This window comes from Ambystoma mexicanum, chromosome 2q, assembly GCF_040938575.1.
Source record: "Ambystoma mexicanum isolate Mex_15411 chromosome 2q, UKY_AmexF1_1, whole genome shotgun sequence".
Taxonomy (NCBI): Eukaryota; Metazoa; Chordata; class Amphibia; order Caudata; family Ambystomatidae; genus Ambystoma; species Ambystoma mexicanum.
In genome coordinates, this window is record NC_090924.1 from 236,347,100 (window position 1) to 236,372,901 (window position 25,802).

Below are 25,802 nucleotides of genomic sequence, written 5' to 3' on the forward strand. Positions count from 1 at the left end.
TTAGTATAGTCTCTTCTCCAATCAGCTGTGGGGTCCCTCGTGGCTCTTCTCGTTCACCCCTTTTGTTTAACATTAACAACTGCCTCTTAAGACTTCTTGTCCCAATAAGACTTTTGATCCACTTCAACTATTACTGGCACACATCTAAATGTGGTTGCCCAATAATCATCTCCAATTAAATCCCTAAAACACTGAGATCCTTCTCTTGGGACAAAAACATTTGCTTCCAGACCCTCTGGCACATCCTATACCCCCAAACTGTGATCTTCCAACAACCTTTGCAAACAGGAACCTGGCGTCATCTTGGATCCTGAAATGACACAAATTAAACAAATAACTGAAACTGGTCAATCTTAATTTCTCACATGCGGATGTTGACACATTTGCTGCTGTATCTTCTACAGACTGATCATGCTGTGGTGGTGGGCACACTGATCAATTCATGGTTGGATTATGCCAATGCTTTATGGCAGACTACCCAAATACCTGATACATCATCCTCACATCACTCAAAACAAGGATATATTGTTTATTTACAAACATTCCTTGCACTGACTACCAATATGCCATCATGTCACATTTAAAATACATTTGTCTGGTTTTTAAACCACAGGTCATCAGGTTTATCAAGGCCTTTAATCTTCAATAAATCAAAGTTTGTATTAAGACAGCTTAAGAACTTACTTTGGCTTACCTAAGGAGTTTCCCAACAGGGACTTTTTGTAAAAAAAAGAATTGAATAGAATCAAGACATCACAGGCATTGAAAAAACTGGAAAACTATTCTCTCCTGATGAACCATTTATAATAGAAATGGGGAAACACGTGTTGAGAGACTTGTACAATGATGTGACTCATAGAGACATATGAGAAAAACTGTGATAACTAACATTGTTTATTGTTGAATCATCGACCATAAGAAGGTGTGAAGTAACACCATCCAAATAATTATCAAATCAGTAAAGAACATTTCTTGAAAATTGAAATTTGTGTAAGCGTGCTAATTGTACTGTGACTCCACAAAAGATCACAAGCAATTATTAACTTACTGTTTGGCGCATAAGAGGACTATTCCCATTTCTCATCCATTTCTACAATTTGCATGTGTGGCAGCCACACAGTTAGGGAACCACCTCTGCTAGACAACCAACCATACAACACCAAAATATTACAGTGGAATCGCCAAGGGAGAGCTTTGCCAGGCTGCAAACTTTTATTCGCAGACTGGATATTTACATGGTTTACACCTCATTACCTCTCCCAGAAAACACAAATTCACCAGCCTTGTCGATTTCACTGATCTTCACATGCACGTTTGATGGCCACGCCCACCACCCACTGTACCACCTGATGTGATAGATGATTTTCTGTGCTTGGCCCTCATCTGTGACTGAATTCCCTCCTCACAATTAATCTCTGAAATCTCTTTTGATTTTTGTTGAAGCTCTCTTTTTTCTTCAAACAATTACTATATATATATATATATATGCATATATATATATATATGTAGTATTAAGTGCGTTTGGCTACACAGTGAGCCTTTTGCACTGTCGGTTAATACAAAACAGCCAATACATAAAATGTTAGGCATTAATCCAATAACAATAAAGAGGCGAAAAAAGGAAAAATCCATTAAAATGTAGTCACACAATTATAAAAATATTCCTAAGAACTGCAAACCACCAGGGTAACTTCATACAACAGGCAAAAAGGTCTATGTGACAGGAGTTAAGCCATTTTAAGATGTTCAAGTGCCCATTCCCAAATGTGAAATATCGGCCCGGAACTGATCGAACGTACACTGTCTAGTGAGCTAACACACTTCCTGTAACCCCATATATATTGTTTGTCTAGGCTAGGGCAGCTTGTGACAATATGCCTGGCAGTTTCGACATATTTATGGCAAAGTCAGCATAGCCTAGCATCTTGGAGACTACTCTTCCAAGCACTGCAGTGTTCCAAGACAGGAAGGATATTAAGTCTTAAATATAAAATATACTGTCTAACTCTGCATTGCAAATTGCACATACCTCTTCTTCAGAGTTAATTTCATAATCGATTGGGAAGGATCCCATACTAAAGTGTTGACCTTCAGTTTGGAATAAAAGGCAGCAGCTTCTTCCTCAGCAGGGATGGTCATATCAATAGACTCTAAGTGGGCAACAGCTGTGGCTGTCAACTCACAATATACTTTGTTCCCCGGCCTAATGCGTTCATTCCTGGCAGAAAAACCCAATAAATACTGCTCCCTGACTTCTGCCCATATTATTTTGGCAAACAAGTTACATCTAGCAATTTTCCAGAGTGAGATAAGGCATTGTTGCCCTAACTTGAGCCTCAATGCCTCAACCGGGACCGCACAGCGTAGACCCAGTAAGGAACCCAGAAGATTTCCTTCCACTTTGCTGAGCCATTGGATATGATGATCGGGCAAACCCTCAAGCCCATATAACACCCCGGGAATTACACACTTGTTACAGATCTCCAACAGGTCTTCGACAGAATCGCCACCTTTCCTAGCCACAACGTTTTGGACAACCTGCCACTTCCTGGTGTTCTTAGGGGGTAAAACCTAACCATAGAAAAGCAGCTGAAGGGGAATTTGTGAAAGGCATTCCTAGATAAGTATAGAATGTAACAACTTCAAGGTTCTCACACCCCACGTGCCAGGAAAATTGCTTTTTGCTACGCGCTTTCTTGCCAACAATCATGCATTTGGCTTTTCTCAGATTCATCACAAGATTATTAGCATTAGCAAAGGCGCAAAGAGCATCCATTGATTGTTGCAAGCCAAAGGGTGCTTGATCAAGTAACACAGTATCATTGGCGTAGGAGAGCCCAGCAATGTTCTCACTGCCAAGTTTGGCACTTATGTAGCATGCAGTCCATGTCAGTTACATATTAGTTAAAGAGTGATGTGGCCAACACAAACCTTGCCTTAGTCCAGAATTTGTGGCGAATTAGCTATAATGCCTTCTAGCGATATCCTAATAGTCACCGATGTGTTAGTATATAATTGTTTCTGAAAGAACAATAGCAAGGGGCCGACACCCTTTTGTTCTAATTTCCACCAAAGCCTAGGGCGTAGCCCACAATCAACGCAGCTATGTAGTCATCAAAACACAAGTAGAGATGGCAATCTGTATGTCGATAAGTGTCTGCAATGAGATACTGTAAGGTCCAAATATCATGTATGGTAGTGTGATCCTTTCTAAATACTGTTTGCTGACTGTTAATTAATTTAGAGGCTTCCGTCCACTTTCTTAGCTCGTTTAATAAGAGGGTAGAGAATATTTTGCTGCTTGAATCTTTATTACATTATATTACAGAAATAATCTGCCATCTTTTTCTTTGACACTTTTTCAGGAACACTAAAGTGAATCCTTGAAATGACAGTAGCCTTTGACGTACTTGATCTGAGGTGAATCAGTGACACACTACTCCCTTTGCAGCGCCATGGTTCTAAATGTAAATGGACTCATAGATTAGATCGAGACCATGCTACACGATTCCTAATATAGCTTGACACATTCTGCATAAGAACCTCAGAGATAAATAAGACATTTTGTGGATGAGCTGTTGGAGGAATGGGATACCTGGCACGGAGGCAGGCATTGTGCTGGCATATTTCCTGTGTTGCATTGCAGTGGATGATTTTATATGGACTACTATCTTGTTGAACCTGGAGCTAATCCAAGTCTTGGGAGCCGATTGTGTTCACTTCTTAGAAATGTCTTCAGAAGTTCTATAAATGCAGGGAGGCTCCCTATGCACAAGAGAGGGGATGGAAGGGTATTAGGCAAGGAAGCAGAGCCCAATATAGAGGCACAGCCCTATTTTCTTTTCTGCAAGGTTTTCAGATGCTTAAAAACATCTCTGCACAAATGGACTCTGTTCAAGCTGAAACATATGTTCAGAATATTTCTCTCACAATGCATGGACTTTACCTATGAAGTTGATGTGATTATTCATTTTAAGACAACCAGAAAGCATTGCAGTTTCACACTGAAACCGGCAGGTGTGATCCTGATAATTCATAACAAATACCAGGTATGCTGCAGACCTCTGTACCCTCCTGAACCGTTTTATAAGATACTAGGCTAGCCACATAAAGGGACTATAAAAACAGCCAATTCGCGTCAGGCAGTTGCATCTCTGTAAGACAGGTTCTTCTTCTGGGGACAATATGGGACTTGACTTGGGAGGATGTAAAGGAAGAAAGACTAGGACATCAAGATTGCGTTCACCTGAGTCATCAGGGAGGGAACCTCGTACTAGAACAGTGACGTCTGCTTACCTCAGAGGGGGATATTTAACAGCATAATTCAGACTAATGAAGTAGTAAGGATAATGAAAATGTGATAAAATGTAATGGAAATAGTACAAATGACTGAAATAAAAGTAAATTCAAATTATTGATAAATGAACATTAAACACTACAGCAAAATATATGACAAGATGTGAGGTCAAGTCGGGCTAACATCATGTGGACTTTAATGTAAGTGTTTTTAGATTATCTGTTGCCCCTGCACAAGGTATAACACCCCAAATTTATGTAGCACTGAGCACAAATTCAAATAAAATAAAAAACAAATTCTGTCATTTTATGCTTACATTCTGTGAGTGGATACTTTTTTGTGTCTGAGATATTTTCACAATCCTCAATGTTGTGTATGTGTTTAATATATATGTTTGTAGCCTAATTTTGGTATTGATTACTTTAGTAATGTCACCGTTTTATTTTTAGACACAAATACATGCATGTGAGTAATGAGTACATAAACAGAATGAAGGTCTTGAAATAATGCAGTCTTCTTTCCAGAAATGCTGGTAGGCACTCAGTCATTCTTGGATTTGTTTGCAGCTATTATTTACCCCAGTTCAAGGCTGTGTAAGGTAATCCCTTTGTATAAAGTAGCCTTACAGAAATGACAGGGCAGTCACTAATGCACCTGGATGCCCTCGGGCTTTGGCACGTTACAAATATAATAACATAACATAACATAACATAACAATGCGACTACATTGCAAAGGCCATAGCTTTACAGAGCAACATTCTGAACCACTGCAATGTCTTGATGTACTAGAGAAACCCTTACCGGATCGAATCCGGGAGGGAGGATAGCTTAGTGGCAACATGCTCGGCTAGGAAGCAAGACCACACGAAGCAACACAGGTTGGATTCCCCGGGACCACACTTAGGAACATCTGGGTTTTTAAGTGCGTTACAAATATGCAACTAAGACAACAACAATACATTCTGTATGTGAGCGCTTTAAAATGCTACAAAAAATAAATAACTAACCCCGTCAGGAATTCTCGAAGCATGTCGCGGGTACCATGGCCTGCTCTACAGTCACTCTATCACCTCATTTCTCTTGTGGAGGAATTTAGTGGGGTCTGGAGGACCCTCATTGCTAGCGCACGAAAGCCGCTTACCCTTGGAAGTTCCCTTGCTGCAACAAGGAAGACATCGCTTTCATTGGCGAAAGCGCACATTCCCTGATATGGCAGGACATGTTCAAACGTAAAACAAGTGACTCTCACTTTTGAAAGCGTTGACTATTTTCAACCATCAATGCACTTTCTACCAGAGAAGGGGCTTCATGCCCCCTTTTAAATGATACTGAGCTGCTCAGACAGCCAAGAGCACAATTTGTCGATTGCGAGATCCGCGCAGTTTAAACAATAGGGCCCCAGAGGGAGACCCATGTCAGCTAGTCTATGTCACTTGAGAACTCTTCCGTAACCAGATACCAGAATGAAAGTAAACCTGCAGTCAATATCTGCCTGTGTCACGTGATGTGTCCGTCCCTTTATTAGCTAACACCTGTGTGGTTGTCCGTACCTATCATAGCCAAAATAATTCAAAGCATCTGCGACAAGTTTCACTTGATTGTGAATCAACATAAGATCAGTTTAATCTTTAACAGCATAAGTCATCCAACTTGGTGTCACATGACACACCTGAGAACATTCTTGCATTCTTGCAGCAAGCAGCCAATGAGAGCAGCTTTAGTTCGGCTTCTGTTGGCACTGTGCACATTTCAAAATGTGTTTTCCACATGGCCTCGCCTCTGACATCGTCATTTTGAAACACGACAAGAACACAGCCTGACTTCTGAATGTTAAGCAAAATGTACAAGAGCTCTTCCGAGGAGCAGCTGCACTTCCAAAACTCCAGCTATGAAAAGACAGCATGCAGCTGACTACAGAGCCACATGCTAATAGCCTCCCGAGAAAGAGCCAGGTGGACCTTCAATAGGCCGCCGCCAGCATCGCCCCCTGCAGGCGGCCTCCATCCTCTCTGAACCGTATCCCGCAGCAACACATTTACCCCAGGCATGTAATAGTTACTCCAAGAACAAAAGGCCAACTGAAAAAAACAGGCAGTAGAATTGTTCTCAATTTCCTGCCTGGCAAAGGGAGTTCGCATGGAGGGAAAATTAGACCTTCTGAAACCTTATTATTGCTGGGCTTTCTTTCCCCAGGGCATTCATTTGTAAATGAAGCGCTGCTGATGTTTAGCCACGAAGCTTTCTTGGAAATTGCTAAATCTTGGTTTCACAGTTATATGGATTTAAAGCATAGCTGGAGCAGTATTGATGCACAGCAGCTGGCGGTAGAACACCACATCCAACAGGGATGGCAGACCACAGCTTTTCTTTAATAGTGTTGCAAAATCCAACGCATGTAATGCGGCCCGGTGTCATATAGCAACCAAGAGAGTCCATCTTGGCAAAGAGCAGGAAATCACTTTGCTGGGATGGATGTGGCGGCTCAACTGGCAGGGAAATTAGGTGTATGCTGCCATTGTACACATCTTTAGTACAGGAACTTCCACACCTGCACATTCTTTCCATTTGTGAAGCATTCCATCACTACTTGAATGATAATTTGTCACAGCCTCGTCCACTAAGTAGGAAGGGGTGGACAGGCCTATAGGTAGGCCTCGGCACCCTGGGCCTCTTTTCTGTAGTATGTCCACATTTTCCCATAGGAAGAGTGTGGGATCTGCTGAAAATATGTAATATGGGGCCACTTTGAACATTATTTCCTGGGTCTCTTTTGGTTCCCAGTCTACCCCTGTAAGGAGGGCCTTATGACTTTTTCAGTAATGGTAGAAAAAAGATGCAAGTTCAAATAACTCCTGATATTGTCATCCACCTTATTTTGACTCGGTATGACATGAAGTTTCTAATGCACATGAACTATAATAAGTATACTGCATAGCGCAAACAAGGCATGGTTATGAGTTTTGGAGGCAGCATAAATACTATGGTATTGACGTAAACTGTTAAGATGTGAAGTGAGTGTTAAGGTTGGATTTGCAGTCGTGTGGATTGAGATTTTATACTTTGAGTTTCATAGTTGAATTTGTAGTGGTACAGAGTGAGTGTTTGTACCTTAAAGGTATGATTTCTACTGTTTGTAGACTTTACTTTTTTTTAGAGTAAGCTTATTTTTATTTCAGTGTTTTTTGTGGGGAGTGTGGCATAAAGTGTATGTGTTATGTCATTTACATGTATGTCATATAAGCATGTGGCATTTGATTGTATTGATTGTATTACCATATGTCATATTAGCGTATGCCATTTGTTTGTATCGAGTATGATTTTAGCACATATGAGTATGTGGCATATGAGTGCATAGTGAATGACTGAATTGCATACGGTGTATGACTGTATGGCATATGCATTTTGAAGGTATATCAAAGGAGCCTGTGGAATAAAAGCAGCTAGTATAAGAGCATGTGGCATAAAGGTGTGTGAAATAAGTGTTGCGTAAGTGTGTGGCATTAGACCATGTGGCATACGATTGCATGGCGTAAGAGCACATGGCATATGCGTATGTGGCTTGAGTGTGTGTGGCATGGAAACATTTGTAAGAGTGTGTGGAATGACAGTGTATGCTGTAGGGATGTGTGGTCTAAGAGCTTGTTGCATAAGAGTATGTGGCATATGTGTGGCAAACGTGTGGGGTGTAAAAGCTTGTGGCCTATTATCATGTAGCATATGAGCATGTGACATAGACATGCATGGTGTGAGTGTGTGTGACATAAGAGTGTGCCATCTAGGAGTATGTGGTGAAAGAGCATTTAAAAACCAAGGGGTGGGTGCTGGGAAGTCCATCTGCCGGACATTAGTTCTGGTTACGCGAGCCTTATCCCGAGTCTTTAGCTCACTATCTTTCACAGAGGAGAAATATCCAAAACATATCAGTCTTTGTCCTGCCCGGGGGCAGTCCAGCATCTAAATGCTACTGAACAAGAGAACACATGTTTCATCTGGTTGAACCTCGTCAGTAGGATGGTGCTGTGCCACTCTAAGAAGAGTGAGCAAGGGGTCCACGCCTGGATTCCCCTAGTAACTTAGGGTGAGACCCAAAGTTACTTAAAATATGCAAAAAACAAGCAGGGTCCTGGGAAGTCTCTCTGCTGGACATTAGTCCTGGTTACGAGGCCTTACCCAGATTCTTTAACTCACTATCTTTCACAGAGGAGAAATACCCGAAACATATCAGTCTTTGGCTGCCGTGGGGCAGTCCAGCACTGAAATGTTAGCCAATTCTCCTCTGAACAAGAGTACCAACAGCATCCCCAGACACGTGTTTCGGTCTGGTTGGACCTCATCAGTAGGGTACATCTGTGCCTCTCTAAGAATAGTGAGCAAGGGGTCCACGTCTGGATGCCCCTAGTAACTTAGGGTGAAACACAAAGTTACTTAAAATAAACAAAAAACAAGGGAGTTCCTGGGAAGTCCCTCTGCCAGACATTATTAGTCCCGGTTAGAGAGCCTTACCCAGATTCTTTAGCTCACTATCTTTCACTGAAGAGAAGTATCCAAAACATATCAGTCTTTGTCCAGCACTAGGGCAGTCCAGCACCAAAATGCTAGACAATTCTCCTATGAACAAGAGTACCAACAGCAACCCCAGACACGTGTTTCAGTCTGGTTGGACCTCATCAGTAGAGTGCAGCTGTGCGTCTCTAACAATAGTGAGCAAGGGGTCCATTTCTGGATGTTCCTAGTATTTTAGGCTGAGACCCAAAGTTACTTAAAATATGCAAAAAACAAGGGGGGTCCTGGGAAGTCCCTTTGCCGGATTTGCTTACACGCATATGCCATAAACTGTGTGACAAAACAGCATGTGGTGTAGGGACGTGCAGTGTAAGAGTGTGTGGCAAAAGTGTATGTAGTCTAAAAGTGTGTGGAATTAGTGTGTGTTGCATACGTGGGTGCAGTGTAAGCATGAGTGGTGTAATGCATAGCAGTCTTTGATGTGTAAGTGTCTGGCTTTTCAGTGTATTTGACATTTATAGCACTGTACCAAACCCTCAGGCATCAGGGCGCTTGTTACATAGGTGTGGGCAGTATGCAGGCAATTCAGACAAAACACACAGTGAGAACAAACACAAGCTTTAGCGGTGGGGGTACACAGTTTTCTTTTACAGTGTAAGACCAGGAGAATGTACTTTCTGAGCAAACAACAACGTTTTAAGGTTCTTGTGGAATACCCAGTACGACTGTTTCGATCTGAGGTGGAGTGGAAAGGCATTCCAGTTCTCACAGGCAATGACCAGGAAACTTGCATCCCCTGATCTTTTCCTCCTGAATCTAGGGGTGACAAGTTTGTTAACGTGAATTGACCAAGTAGGTCTGGTGGAGTTGGTCTTTTGGAATTTGTACGATATGTACCTTGGGGAAGTGTTGGCAAGGCACTTGTGTGTGATAGCCAGGGTCTTGAAGATGATCATTTGTCTGATAGGAAGCCAGTGCACTTCTTTTCTGGCAGCAGATATATGCTCTCGTCTGGTGATATTCAAGGCAGCCCTGAGGTGTATAAAGAAGTGTATGAGTATGTGGTTTAAATGCAAATGTCCTATATGCCTTGTACACTAAATTTAGGAGGGAATCCCATCAATACCATCTGGGTGGAAGCTCTACCTTAAGATGGGTAGTGAAAACTTTAAGTAAACAGGAGATAGATAGCTCTTATTCAACAGTTATCAACATTAAACAGAAGAAATAATCAAAAATACAAGTTATAAAAACTTCAATATTTATAAAACACTGTATAAAAATACAAATTCTAAATAGTGACAAACACTGGCTTTTCAACTTGGCTTCGATCCTAATTGATCAGGGATCAATATAGTTAGAGAGGTTCAAATTAGCTTCTCTTCAACACACACATCAATTAGTTGACATATAACTGTTCTAAATGGAAAAAACATCAACCATTTTCATATGCTCGACATTTTTCAGTCCTCTGTAAGTCATTAAAGGGACCTTCATCAGGAGTAGTGTCACTGGTAATTCTATTAAAAAATAGTTACAAGATCTACTCTAAATGTAAATAGCTGTAGGGCTTCTACAGTTTCTTGTAAAACAGTTTGGCTGTAGTTTTCTTCGTACAGTAACCGTTGTAACTGGTCTGTTCTGTGGAGAATATTAGAGAAGGAGCCTTGAATGTAGTAAGAAAAATCTTCTCTTAGGTAGAAAATCCCTCTATGTGTAGAGATCGTTCACCTTGAGCAGGTAATGGGGGTTCTCAAAATTCCTTAGTTGTTGTCGCTGAATTAATTAGTGGTCAGGGACTTCAGGGCGTCTATCTTGCATGCTGGTATTTACTTTCTAATTCTCCTCCTACACGTATAACAATGTAATGCCTGCATGAAATATAGCTAAATTATAAAACTGAAGTATCTCAAAATTGATTAACTTGATTGTTGACATTTATTTAGGACACCAGATCCTCATAAAATCTAGGTGCATGACAAAAACCATAAACATTGAAATAGACGATGTTGAGTTATTTGGACAGAATCCCAACTGAAAAGGTATGCAAAATGCAATTAAACCAACATTAAAAGAAATATGAATATATTCATGAAATATTCTGAAATTGTCCATGTAGGGGTGGAAGTGGCAATGTTTCAGATTTTCCATGGAACCGTTCCGAAATGAATGGGAAATGTTATTTCCGGAAACCTCATGGACAATTTATCTTAATGTTAACTATGCTATGAACTAGAGTGATTGCATAATAAACATAAACATAAATCAATGAGAAATGCTTGTACATTGAAGGAGAACAGCTGTAGAACCTATTCAGTGGGGACCATATCTTGAGATCATTTGGGAAGTCATCAGAAGAATGCAACAATATGTCAAGCTTCGGCTCCACCTCCCCCTTATCCTCACCTGAATCCTCAGATTTAGGATCCTTAAACACTGCCTTGACTCTTGAACGTTCTTTCTTCTTAGATGGAGTCTGATCCTTAGGAGTTCGAACCTTCTTTTCGTGCAAATAAGGTCTGGCCCCTCCGGAGGCCACCTTGGCAGTTATCGAAACCTGCCTTTGGGGCCTCCCAGGGGGCCAGCCTCAGCCCCAAGGGAAAAAGCCAGATGGCAGAAAAAACCCTTGGTAGATGAACTGCAGGAGAAGTGATGAGTGGTACCAAAGACTCAGGAGTGTTCAGGCTGTTTCTCCCAAAGCTGAATGCCAAGTAGACTCAGAGATAAGTTCAATATAAATGAGGGATTTCCATGATAGAACTGAAGCTTGCTGAAGAGGGCTGTGAAGGAAAGAGTATCCGGGAAGTAGAAGGGTAGCACAAACAAAAATGGAAACTGGAAGGAATACCGAGACTAACAGTAAGTACACAGGATTACAATCAGAAGGTTGGAGAACCCAGAGAATAGGAGAACAAGGCAGAAAGGAAAAATTGGAGCTTGAGGCAAGTGAAAGAAAAATAAACCAAGCCGACCGTGCAGGCGTGCAGGCGGCAGAAGGCTAGAGCAGCGGAGGACGGCGAGTAGCAAGGAAAACAAGAAGGCGTAGAGAAGTAGGACGCAATCCGGGGATCACGACAGAAGTAGAACGATCGGGCGGTCTAAAGCGGAAAGAAAGCCGAAAGTGGACAAAGAGGAAAGAAACTAAAGGCAGAGAAGGGCCGCCGCCCGAAGCCGCATACGAAAGATAGTTAAAGAGAAAGCCAAAAAAAGGTTGCAGTAACCGAAGGGAAAATGTAGATAAAATATACCAGGACGGAACAGAAGATAATGTCCCAAAACGGATAGACGGAAAAGGGACACGGGAAGGCAAATCACACACAGAAACCGTGAGAGGAGTGTGAAAACTCAGCAGAGTGAAACGGAGCGTCAACAGTGAAAGGAAACACAGATACAACGCACAGAGCTAGGGGTGGAGCTAGGATTTATAGTCGAAGCCGCCATGTTGGATGAGGACTAGAGCGTGCTGTCTACTTGAGCCTCCATTGATTCCACAGTTTCCACCCTCGATTCCTGACAGTATACCCCCTTCTCCTCGGGGAACCCCCTGGCTTACCCGGATGTAATTGATGGAATCTCTTCACCAGGCGGGGGCATGAATGTGATAGTCAGGTTCCCAGGATCTTTCTTCTTTGGGATAGCCCTTCCAATGAACCAGGCATTGCAATCTGCCCTTGCGGTATCTGGAATCAACTAAACGAGCCACTTCGTACTCATCAGGAATCTGTTCCACCTTGGTGCGTGCTTTATGAACTGGTCTTTGAAACGGATCTTCTTTATACTCCTTGAGTAGAGAGGTATGAAAGACAGGATGAACTCTCTTGAGATAATCCGGGAGTTTGAGCTTAAAAGCTACTGGATTGATCTGTCGAACAATAGGAAAGGGTCCAATGAAACGCGAGGAAAATTTACCTGTGTGGACCCATCTTGGTAGAAATATCTTGGACAACCAGACTAGCTGTCCAATCTACCACTCAGGATTGGAACGTCTGCTCCTATCTGCCCACTTCATCTGGGACATTTGGCTGCCTAGATGCGCCTTTTTGGCTACCTCATGTACTTCGTGCAGGTCTCTTAGAGCCTCATCTATCGCAGGAACCTTGGTAGATGGAGTACTAAGCCAGGTAGGTGTTGAGGGTTGAATCCGTAGGTACAAAAAAAGGACTCATCTGGATAGTCGTGTGAATGGCATTATTATAGGCAAACTCAGCTTGGGAGAGATATTTGAACCACTTCTCCTGCTGTGGGCTACAGAAGCACCTCAGGTATTGTTCCAAGCTAGCATTGAGTCTTTCCGTCTGGCCATTACTTTGGGGATGACAACCTGAGGAAAGCGCCCTATGGATTCCCAAAATGTGACATAGAGTGGCTCAGAATCTGGAAGTGAATTGGGATCCATGATCAGAAACTATAGTTCTTGGCAAGCCAAGCAGACGGAAAATGTCTCGAAGGAAGACTGCTGCAGTATCTGTGGCCAAAGGCAGCTGTGGGAAGGCCGAGAAGTGCGCCAGTTTGCTATAGGAATCAACAGTGACCATGATTACACATACAGAACAAGTAGAGACATACTCATGCACGTGCACGATGCATGTCGTTTCTGAGGGTTGGCCACCAAAAACCCCGACGTAATAAGTCATAGGTCTTTCTTATACCCGGATGACCTGTCAATGGCGTATCATGGCACCAGGAAAGAACCATCCTTTGAAGCTTCTTGGTTGGGACAAAGAGAGCCGTACCATAATAATACAATCCTTCCTTTCCTTGTACGATCGAGGAAGGGAGCTCTGTGCAGTTCTGATACAGTGGTAACAGCTCCTTAAGAAATGTGGTAGTAGAGGCTAGAATCTTAAGCTTCGGAAACACCAAGTCATGTCCTTGATATAACCCCAAGCCTTCCCCCTTACTTCGTGACAAGGCATCAGCCTTCTTGTTTTCAGTTCCAGGGATGTACGTTATAACAAAGTCATACTGTAGGAAAAAATAAGCCCATCGGGCATGGGGTGCATTAGTACATTCCATCTGCTGTAGCACCTTCAGATTTCTGTGGTCAGTACGAATGACGAAGCAATGTGCAGCTCCTTGTAGGAGATGGCGCCATTCCTGGCATGCCAGCTTGATTGCCAATAACTCTCTCTCCAAAACAGAGTAGATCCGTTCACTGCAGGTTAACGTCTTGGAAAAATAGGCAACCGGATGTTCATAACCGTCTTCTGATTCTTGGAGAAGTATAGCCAGGGCTTTAAGTGGGGTAAGAAATCGAGGGGGGCCCTCATTTGGGGGCGTGGCTTGTGGGAGGGGCGTAGCCTAAAAAGTACGCAAATCGTAGGGTATACACACAAATATATATAAAAGTTATATATTTGTATGCTTACCTTACTATGGTTTGTGTACTATGCAAGCCATCTTTTCTAAACATAGAGATATGTAACATATTTCTACGTTTATAAAAGATGGCTTGCAAAGTACTCAAACCATAGTAAGGTACGCACACAAATATATAACATTAAAATATATTTGTGTGCATACCCTATGGTTTGCCTAGTTTTCAGGCCATCTTTTTTTTTTAAAGATTTCGGGTTTATAAAAGATGGCTTTGAAAGTACACAATTCAAGCCATCTTTTATAAAGCTTTGACTACGGACAAAATTGTCCGTCGACAAAGCTTTATAAAAGATGGCTTGAAATGTGTACTTTCAAAGCCATCTTTTATAAACGTCGAGGAATCCCCAGGTTCGCCGAGGGTTAAAGACGCCTCGGCGACCTGGGGAAACAAAGGGACAGTAACTGCCTCTGGTGACCTCTCGCGCGAGGGGTCACCAAAGGCAGTTACTATGACTGACAGAAGTGGCAGCCAGTCACAGCTTTGCTGTGGCTGGCTGCCACTTCTGTCGACTCGCCTGACTTCTTGGCAGGCGCATCTCCCGTCGCAGCTGCGGCCGCGACGGGATAATGCATTCCGCCAATGTTGCGGTTGGACGGGGGCCCCGGCAGGGCCCCGGCTCAGTCCCACTTTTTGGAGACTGCCGGGGCCCAGCCCCGGCAGGCCCCGGCCCACTTTAAGCACTGAGTATAGCTCCTACTGCTCCGATAGAAGCGTCAGTTTCCAGGATGAACTGTTTCGTCTGGTCTGGCTGGATCAATATGGGAGCGGTAGAGAAACTTTCCTTAAGGATAAGAAAAGCTTTCTTTGGTTCGCCTTCAAATGAAAACTTAACATCCTTCTTAAGAAGTGAAGTAAGGGGTAGTACTGTCTGTGAGAAGTTAGGAATGAACCGCCTGTAAAAGTTGGCTAGACCCAGGAAACTCTGCAGCTCCTTTATGTTTACTGGTTCTTTCCATTCTTGGATAGCCTTGGCCTTTCTTGGATCCATTTCGATTCCTTCTTGGGAAAGGATGAACCCAAGATAAGACACGACGTTGCCTCAAACTGACATTTTTCTGGTTTGACCAACAGCTGATGGTTTCGTAGCCATCGCAACACCTTCTGGACCTGTAGCCTATGTTCGGCAAGTGACTTGGAGTAGACGAGAATGTCGTCTAAGTAGACCACTACTGACAGGTACAACATGTCTGCAAACACCTTATCCATGTATCTCTGGAAAACAGCCGGAGCGTTCACAAGACCGAACGGCATGACTCTATATTCATATAAACCGAACGGAGTGCGAAAAGCCGTCTTCCATTCGTCTCCCTGCTTTATTCTCAGGAGGTGGTAAGCTCCTCTTAGATCCAGCTTAGTGAAGTACACAGCCCCTTGAACCACTTCTAAGATGTCACGTATGAGGGGCATGGGATATCTGTCTCGAATTGTGATCTTATTGAGTCCTCTGAAATCAATGCATGGACGTAACTCATCCGAATCCTTCTTAGGGATAAAAAACAATGAAGCACCACAGGAAGACTTTGATTCTTGAATCAACCCGTTCCCGAGATTGGCATCAAGATATTCTCTGAGTGCTCTTCGTTCTGGGAGAGACAAAGGGTACATCCTTCCGAAAGGCACAGTAGAATCTGGTATCAGGTCAATGCTGCAGTCCTCTGATCTGTGCGGAGGTAATTGCTTGGGAATGGTATACAGGAATACTTCTGTAAATTCTTGTTATTGGAGTGGAACTGCAGATATAATTATTGGTCTGAATGTGTTGGTTCCTTCCTTGGCAACGACCTTGGCTGTAGAAGAATTCATACAGTTAGATTTACAGAACTGAGAGTCGAAGCACACTCTATTGGCATACCAATCAATTCGAGGGTTATGCTTCCTTAACCAAGGTATCCCTATCACCAAAGGGAAATGTGCTGCACAAATCTGGTCGAATATCAGGAATTCCTGGTGGTTGCCCACTCTCATCTGCAACCGAATTGTCTCCCTCAGGATAGGACCCGAGGATAGGGGCTCACCGTCCACTCCCTCCACAGAATGGGTCTTGACTTGGGTCTTGTAGGCACAAGGTTCTCCTTAGCCCAGTTCAGGTCCATAAAATTGCCTGCTGCTCCGCAGTCTAACATCAGCAATACTTCCACGGGAGCTGAATCAGATAACCACAAGAGGACTTTAAAAACCATCAAACTGTTCTCTTCATTCTCTTCTATGGTTCTTGAGTTGTAGCAAGGGTGACAGGCAGTTCCCCCGATACTTCCCTTGCAGCAGATCGGGGGTGGGAGTTTTCCTTCTTCCTAGGGGGAACTTCTGGACAATTTCTCAATAAATGTTTTGAGGATCCACAGTACATGCATAGCCCTGCCTCTCGGCGGCGTCTTCTTACTTCGGGAGTCAGAGGACTGCGAGTGGCTCCAATCTGCATGGGCTCATCGGTAGAAGGAACAGGTCTCTGAACAGGAGTCTGGGAAGGTAGACCGATTGCCTGTGAGGTTCCCCGTATGCGTCTCCTCTCTTGTCGACGTTCCTGCAACCTAAATTCAATCTGGAGAGATAAAGTCATCATATCCTGGAACGAAGAGGGTCTAGCTACTCAAGCAAGCACATCCTTAATCTCATCCTGAAGACCTCTTCTGAAGATAGTCTGTTGAGCCGAATCTGGCCAGTCCGCCTTTGCGGCCAGACTGATGAAGCGGGAAAAATAGGTTTGTACGTCCGTATTTCCCTGGCGGACATCTAATATAGCCTTCAAAGAGGAGTACAGCACTTCTGGTCTATCGAATCGGTCCTTAAAGGCAATCACAAACTGGTCATAGTTATTCAAGGAAGGGTCATCATTTGAGACCAAGGGTGTTGCCCATGATAAAGCATTTCCTGTGAGGTTAGCTATAATAAATCCAACCTTGGAACGGCTAGACTCATAAGCATGGGGTCGAAAAGTAAAGTATACCTTACAGGCGTCCAGGAAATCCTTAAGTCCTCCTGGATGGCCATCATATTTGCCAAACGAGAGAGGCATCGTAGATAAATCTCCGTGGTCTTCTCGACGTAATACCACTTGTTGGCGAAGGACTATGTTTTCCGTTCTTAAGGCTTGAACTTCAGCAGTCAGGTTCTTGATTGCAGCTACAAGTTCTTGGTATTGCTCCAAGGATGCCATGTTTAAAGATGGGCGTTGTATGCTGTCAAGCTTCGGCTCCACCTCCCCCTTCACCTCTCCTTAATCCTCACATTTAGGATCCTTAAACGCTGCCTTGACTCTTGAACGTTCTTTCTTCTTAGATGGAGTCTGATCCTTAGGAGTTCGAACCTTCCTTTCGTGCAAATAAGGTCTGGCCCCTCCGGAGGCCACCTCGGCAGTTATCGGAACCTGCCTTCGGGGGCTCCCAGTGGGCCAGCCTCAGCCCCAAGGGAAAAAGCCGGATGGAAGAAAAACCCTTGGTAGATGAACTGCAGGAGAAGTGATGAGTGGTACCAAAGACTCAGGAGTGTTCAGGCTGTTTCTCCCAAAGCTGAATGCCAAGTAGACTCAGAGATAAGTTCAATATAAATGAGGGATTTCCATGATAGAACTGAAGCTTGCTGAAGAGGGCTGCGAAGGAAATAGTATCCGGGAAGTAGAAGGGTAGCACAAACAAAAATGGAAACCGGAAGGAATACCGAGACTAACAGTAAGTACACAGGATTACAATCAGAAGGTTGGAGAACCCAGAGAATAGGAGAACAAGGCAGAAAGGAAAAGTTAGAGCTTGAGGTAAGTGAAAGAAAAATAAACCAAGCCGACCGTGCAGGCGTGCAGGCGGCAGAAGGCTAGAGCAGCAGAGGACGCCGAGTAGCAAGGAAAACAAGAAGGCTTAGAGAAGTAGGACGCAATCCGGGGATCACGACAGAAGTAGAACGACCAGGCGGTCTAAAGCGGAAAGAAAGCCGAAAGCGGACAAAGAGGAAAGAAACTAAAGGCAGAGAAGGGCCGAAAGATAGTTAAAGAGAAAGCCAAAAAAAGGTTGCAGTAACCGATGGGACAATGTAGATAAAATATACCAGGACAGAACAGAAGATAACGTCCCAAAACAGATAGACAGAAAAGGGACACGGGAAGGCAAATCACACACAGAAACCGTGAGAGGAGTGTGAAAACTCAGCAGAGTGAAACGGAGCGTCAACAGTGAAAAGAAACACAGATACAACTCACGGAGCTAGGGGCGAGCTAGGATTTATAGTGGAAGCCGCCATGTTGGATGAGGACTAGAGCGTGCTGTCTACTTGAGCCTCCATTGATTCCATAGTTTCCACCCTCGATTCCTGACACAATATCCCAAGCTCTGACCCACAACTTAGGTCCTTCGGGGGATTGCAAGCAAGAGGCCAATGTAAGATTGGCAGCTGTGAGCAAGGGGCTAATCAATGCAGCTAAAATATAACATTGTTGAATACATTACATTGCCTTTCATATCTCCCCCCAATTATTACGACAGAATGTATCTGGAGCACAATCCCATTAATCTCTTAATTTTCAAGAATCTCCAAGGAAAATATTTAAGTTATTGAGCATGGCAACCAAATATGAGTCAAATTTCCCATCCCTATGCAATTCCTACAAAATACAGTTCAGTGAGAGGGATTCATTTTATGTTGTCTAGATAGGGAACAATGCCACCAATACACCAATAACAGATCTTAAAGAAACATTTCCTATGTGTGGTACACCTAGAGGCTTTGTGCTTTCTTGACCAAATATGGCCTTTTGTATCCATTTAAATTGTTGCACTCAAATCCTATTCCTGAATATACGAGAATGTTTTTGTACCATCTACATTTTCTAGTCATTTGCATAGCTTAGAAACTAAGCCTTCCGAGATGTCATCGAAGAACATAAGTTTGAGTGGAATAATTGGGCATTTGCGAGCTGGATGTATCCAATCATTAGTACTCCATTGACAAATTTGGAAATATTGAAAATCTTTCAAATTCCCCCAGCTTGACCAGAACAGGGGACAATTGCTCTAGTCTCACGCTAACCCTCCTTGAGAAATTGCCTTAGCCCAATGAAATAAGGTTTTACATGTGCAGGCGTGTATATTACCCCCAGTAAGATCTTTAGAAAGGAAGTAGAGAAATGGAAACTAGAGTAATGTTATGTTCAATACCAACTCATTTAGCCTTGCAGCCAGAAGTCTTTCAGTAAAACAATTGGGATAATTTGATGTCTCTTTACTACTTTTTACGGTTGGCGACGAGAATCATCCGATCAAGACCCACCTTAGCATTACCCCTCTTGGAATCCTTGACTTCTTTCATAGGAATATGAATATATTTCATTGCAGTGCTCTAATATAATGCTCATGTACCCTAACTGGGAGAGGCAGGGAAGAATATATTAGGTATATATGAGCCGGGGAATAACATTAGTTTTAACTAAGGGGATCTGACTCTTCCATTAAAATCTCTTGGTTATCCCATTTCTCAAGATCCTCACCAAAGCTCTTAAAAAAGGATTAAGTTAATGTAATTAATTTAGGGTACAGGTAATTCCAAAACCAAAGTAATGAATAGTTTTTGAGGACCAATTGAAGGAGAATGCCTGTTTTATTTATTGCATCGCTTATGGGGTTTCGGAAATTTTCAGACCTATAGATTTCTCATTGTTGATCAAGGCACCAGAAATTCATTCAACCTCTTTCAATTCCTACCGGGGTGGCTCTAGAGACAAAAGTGTGATGGACATATAGCAGATGATATCATCAGGCTTAAAAGGCATGAATAAGGTGGCTACCATGCAGACTAACCCATTATCTTTTAGGCCAGAGGTTCCTTCCGCAGCACAAAAATCAGAGGTGACAGGAGAAATCCCTGGTGAGTTCCCCTAGAAATATTCTGGTGGGTGTATGGTGGACATGAGTCATTATTTTGGAAATAATTATAGGGTCAAAGCCAAATGCTTGGAGAGTTTTCAGGAAAACTATTAGTCTACCCTATCAAAGGCTTTATTTGTATTTAAGGCCAAGATCCCTATCATCTACACTGAAGTCCTCCCCACCTTGATCAAGTTGATAATTCTTCTAATAGTATCTTGTGCATTACACTTAACAATAAAGCCAATTTATCTTCATCTATATGGGAAGAGAGGAACTTTATCAAATACAATGCTAATATGGAACATGTTTTCGTGCCTTTGTTAAAAAATTTGATTGGGTGATGTGAGCTGCAAACTGTTGCTCCTTTACTGATTTCAAAAGTAAAGTGGTTGTGGAGTTTTCCATGGATACAGGAACAAGTTAAATAGGGAAGTCAGAGGCCTTAGTAAAGCCAATTTAAATGTTTTATAGAGTAAAGAAATACATTTGTCTTGAAATAATGGTGCTTTAGAGAACTGCATTGATTTGATCACTCCATCCACTTCTTATGAGATTGGGCATTCAAATCACAAACAACATTTGGTTGAAACCTAGGGTAACGTGTGTGGATGGACCTCCGATCACCTTAACCCAAAGCAGGCCCATCTCTTAAGAAGCGAGAGCACGTTTTTCCATAAAGCAAGTTTATTGTACAAACCAATGGGAAGAACTAGATGACGTTGTGGAGTCAAACTAACCAAAGTCTCCTCGAAACAAACAAGTTTACACATTTTATACATTTTTCAACAGTCAAAACACTCCCACATATTTTATTGCAAATCTTCCCCACACATGATTTGTCAAACCTATACAAAGAAATGTAATCTCCTTTAGTTCCCACACTCCCATTGAACATATTTACTTAACTACCATCCCCTTTCAGCATATCTTTGCATCAGCTCATATTTACAGCACACCCCTTTTTGGAATCTTTCTGTGAATTGTCCCATAGTTACACATTCACACAACAAACATAATTCAATACAAGTTCCAACTGATGAAATACCCCTAACCCTGAACGTGATGCACATCGTCTTTGCAAGGTCACTTCCAGAACATGAGTAAGGGGACGATTAAACAAGTTCCCTTTGAAATGGTGATAAATATCCTATCCACCCAGACTTGCTGGTGTCCTCATTTCACACTAATCTATACGACTGCCAATTCAGCATGCATGTCCTCTGGGTACATCTTGAGAACCCGAACGAAAACCTATAAACCATTTGTCAACTCTGTCCTTAAGCATCCCTTGCACTGGTTTATAACTCAGTCCCAAACTGATTCTACCAGATGGCCGGACTTCCCTGGACAGTGAATGACAGTCTCCCATGTACTTAAAAAGATTGCCTCTCCTCTCCACAATACTACCAAGTCCTAAAAACCTGAGCCTGACCGTAGCTGGCCATCTGATGTTATTGCAGCTGCCTGCTGCCTTTCCTCAACATTCAACCTTGCTAAACCAGTTTTTACAGTAACACAGAGTTCATCTCACCACCTCAGGCGTCAGGGCCTGCACAATCCCTAGCTATGAGAGGACTTGCGCATACAAATTTGTATATTCACTGTGTACCCCAAATGTCCCAGGCACATATCCCTAAAGACCCCCATATATGTATGTCTGTGCATGTATGTTCAAGATTACCCCATCCTCTCACAGTGATTTGTTCACTACCAATCGCCTATCTCACATTCGCATATGAAGCTTTAGACGCTATGTGGCACACCACACACATACATTGTGTTTATATTGCATCGTCAGTTTTGACATTATCTTGCTGTGTGCGTGTGAATCCAAAATGTATCAACTTAAACATAAAGTAACACTAAAAGTAACACTTATCTCTTCCTTATTAACTACACTAGATACATGCTAAATGGTAACATCGCACCAACATTGCTGTTGCCCCACTCACCAATATAGCGTGTGCAACGCAAACCCCTCTTTCTCATTGGGACCTTTATAGAGCACCGCAACACATGATTGAATATAAATAAGATACCTGAGAAGTTGAATTTAAATCTTTCTTTGCCATCAGGAAGCAAAAATATTTTAGTTTATTAAAAGAATAGAAACCTTTTATTCAGTTTCACACCAATCCAGTTTAACAAACAAATTCATTAGCTTTGAACACGTTAAAAATCCATACTTTGATCGATAGAATCCCACATTAAACATACACTTTACTCTCTAGAAATCACCATATCCTTAAAAATATCCTCTAAAAAATGTATTGATGCTACAACAAAAGATGTGTTTGCTCCCATTCATAGAAATGTCCACCATTCATCAGCAGACACACTCCTCCCCTTGGTTACAATTCTTTCTAAGTGCAAAGCTCACTTTGCTGTTAGACTAGTGCAAAATATCAATATGCGCTTGAGTGCTTCTTTGGCTCCCTGCCCTTTACAAACTCTACAAATTTTGTCAGATACAGGTTAAAGCCCAAACTTAGGAACTGATTTCCATACACCGGGCTTGGAAATGTTATCAAATATCTAGAAATAGTGTACACTGATCCTGCTTCATGTACCAATTGCTGGAACAGTTTATACAAATTGGCTCCCTCTTGGGTCGCTATCAATTCAACCTCCACAGTTTTCTTTTAACTGCTTCTGTATTATTTACCAACGTCTCTTCAATCATATCAAATTTATTCAATATCTCTATGCAGGCTTGCTTCCATTCTACCAGCATTCTTTCTGTATCCCGCTTTATCCACTCTTTTAATAATTTATACATTGACAACGTTCGATTCAACAAACATTTCCTAAAGAGGGATAGAGCTTTCCAGCATATCATTGTATATAGTGACAGAAGGCCCAGTTCTGACCTAATTACCTGGATTGGAACTGCATTCGGGAGGGATAGCACTTTTCTGCAAAAGGCCCCCTCAGGGTATGGCGACATCTTATATGGGAAGCAGAGTGAACTTTCCTCCCCGTATGTGAGGATTGCTACAACCTTTTGTTTATAAAAATGTATCACCGGGAACAGTGAATATCAGCCGAACCGACTCATTATGATTCAGCCCTGTGCCGCTAAAAATGTCACCTTTACCTTCAGATCCTAACCCTTCGGTGTGTCTATTCAACTTGAGTTGATAGACATTCCCAGATATACAAAGCTTTCCACCTCCTGTAAAACTCTCTGATTTAAGTACCACCAATAAAAGGTTGTCCTTGTTTTACCTGTGTGCTGTAAAACCGAAATATTTGTTTTCATAGTGTTTACTATGAAATCATTTAGTACAACAAATCAGTGTAGCACCTCCAATTGCGCTGCAAACCAATAGGTGTTTGATCAATAAGCACTAAGTCGTCTGCATATAACATCCTGCCGCACCTTGCTCCCTCCAGTCGAGGGTGAAATGATCAGACCCTATCCAAGATTTCTCTCAAGTCTGAAATAAATATACTAAAAAGGGTTGGTGCCAAGGGGCAACATTGTTTGAGACCCTTCACCGTTTTTATGTCTTTCAATAACTTCCCCTCTCTACTCAACCACACTTTCACTGGTTACATGTGATTTTACTTAATGGAAAATAATGAACAACATTTTGACCTAAATATTTTTAATGAAAATAATTCAGAATTTTTATTTTTATTTGGGGGTGTCCCACAAAAACCCCTGTTTCCCGTCATTTATAATCCCACCTCAACCCCTCCCCACCCTTTTTAACCCCTTACCCTCCCCCATATATATATATTTTAAAACATTAGGTATTTGTTTCGTTATAAATGTTTAGATATAAATGTTGACCGTTATTTTCTATTCGTTTAAATCACTGCATACTACTTTCAACAATGTACAAGGCTTTAATCACAGCTATAATGTTTCCCAAGCAGCCCAATTTCATCAACGTGCCCCATAATAGCACTTGATCGATGCTGTCAAAAGCCTGTTTAAAATCTATAAAAGCCAGATACACTTTCGTATGGTTATATAGCACTCTTGCTTTAAAATAAACTTAGTATAAACTCATTTAAACTTGTACCCACACCCTTGGGAAACCCTCACTGATATATGTCTCTTTGGTTTGACTCTGTAATCCAATCTGTCTGGGATCTGAGCATCAGTCCTCCAAAGATCTTGCCCGGCAAATCCAAGAGGGTAATAGGGCAGTCATTTTCTGGGTCCTCTCTATCACCTTTCTTACATTTTGAGACCATAATCACCGACTTCATGATGCCGGGACCTCTCAGTTTTTCTGGACTTGGTTGAACATCATGCCGAGAATTTACCCAATTGCTTTGGTTCTTCCTTTAAAATTGCCTTTGATAGACCGTCCAGCCCAGGTGCTCTTGAATTACAAGATTTATTAATCTGTTCCACCATGGTTTCGTGATCAAAGTGGGCTTCCCAAGCCCACCCCCCCCCAATTGGAATTCCTTATGGACACCTTTGGCATTATCTCTGGAGAACAGTGTCTTAAAATGTTCTACCCATATCTCTTCTGAGATCGGGTTTGTCTGGAGTGCCTGTTGTGGTGCGTCTACGCTGTTCAAGAGGTGCCAGATATCGCCTATACGCCTTTTGCATATGGCTCTCAGCATATTCTTAGCATCATTCTGTGACATTCTGCCTTGCCTGTCAATAGCCAATTCTTAAATATGTGTTTCCTGTCCTTTCTTTATTTACTAATTTTACCTCCTGACTCGACAAGTCAGATTTTAACTTCTCTTCTACAATGCTTCTTTTTCTCCACTACCTCTGCATAATATATGTGCCATGCACGAAAATATGGCTGTCTCCATTTGCCTTCAACTTAAAAAAATTCTATTAATATCAATGGATAGTCTAGGATTTTCTTAGGATGAGTCTCTGGACCATACAACTTTCCTTTACTAAAATCTGTAGAGTAGCCCCTCGATGCACACACCAGAAAAAATACAACCCACTAGAGAAAAAGGCAGAGCACACCTCTTGAAAGGAAAACAAGGTTTAATCTCACAAAAATACAAGTATGCGTCAGCAAAGAACGCAGCTTCCACAGAGCGCTCTGACAAAAACAACATGAGCAATTGGTTGTAAAGATACACAACGTCACAAGTTAAATACATTACAATGGTTACAAATCCATATAACTGGTTGGTGCAAACCTATACACACATAGCCTGCTCCATACAGGATGCCAGGTGATTGGTCCCAGCATCTTCTGTTCATCTCCTTCCATGTGGGGATCTTCTTCTTCCGTCATCAGGTACAAAGACTGCAATTGGCAATGTAGTTACACAATTCGTTATTTCAGACCTGACACCAAAGACATGAGCGAGGCGCATACTTTCGAGGTCTTGATAACGTCTCAGAACTATGTGAACTCCTGCTCAATCCCAGACACGTTAGTGCCTCCCCAACTTTCCCACTGAAAGCCTAAAGTTGTTACGTTCTCCCCTTGCACCTCGCAAAACAAATCACATGAATCAATGGTGAGGGCAGCCCGACACATCTCTCTGATCTTCCTGATTGATTGGCCAAGCACTAAGGATAAGACACAATGGAGAACTGTATGCCTTCAGTGAATTAACCGTCTGCAGGGCTGTGAGAAAAAGACACATGCACACCCTTCTAACCCTCAGGATGGGATTTGTTGTGCTGGCATATCTATGGCATTAGGCCTACATTTCAAGATGGCTTCTACCTTCTAAAATGAATTCTCATTACACATGTGATATTAGTATCAGTGTTCATTACATTTCCACTCCAATCCAGATTCTATAGGCGACTCACCGCTCC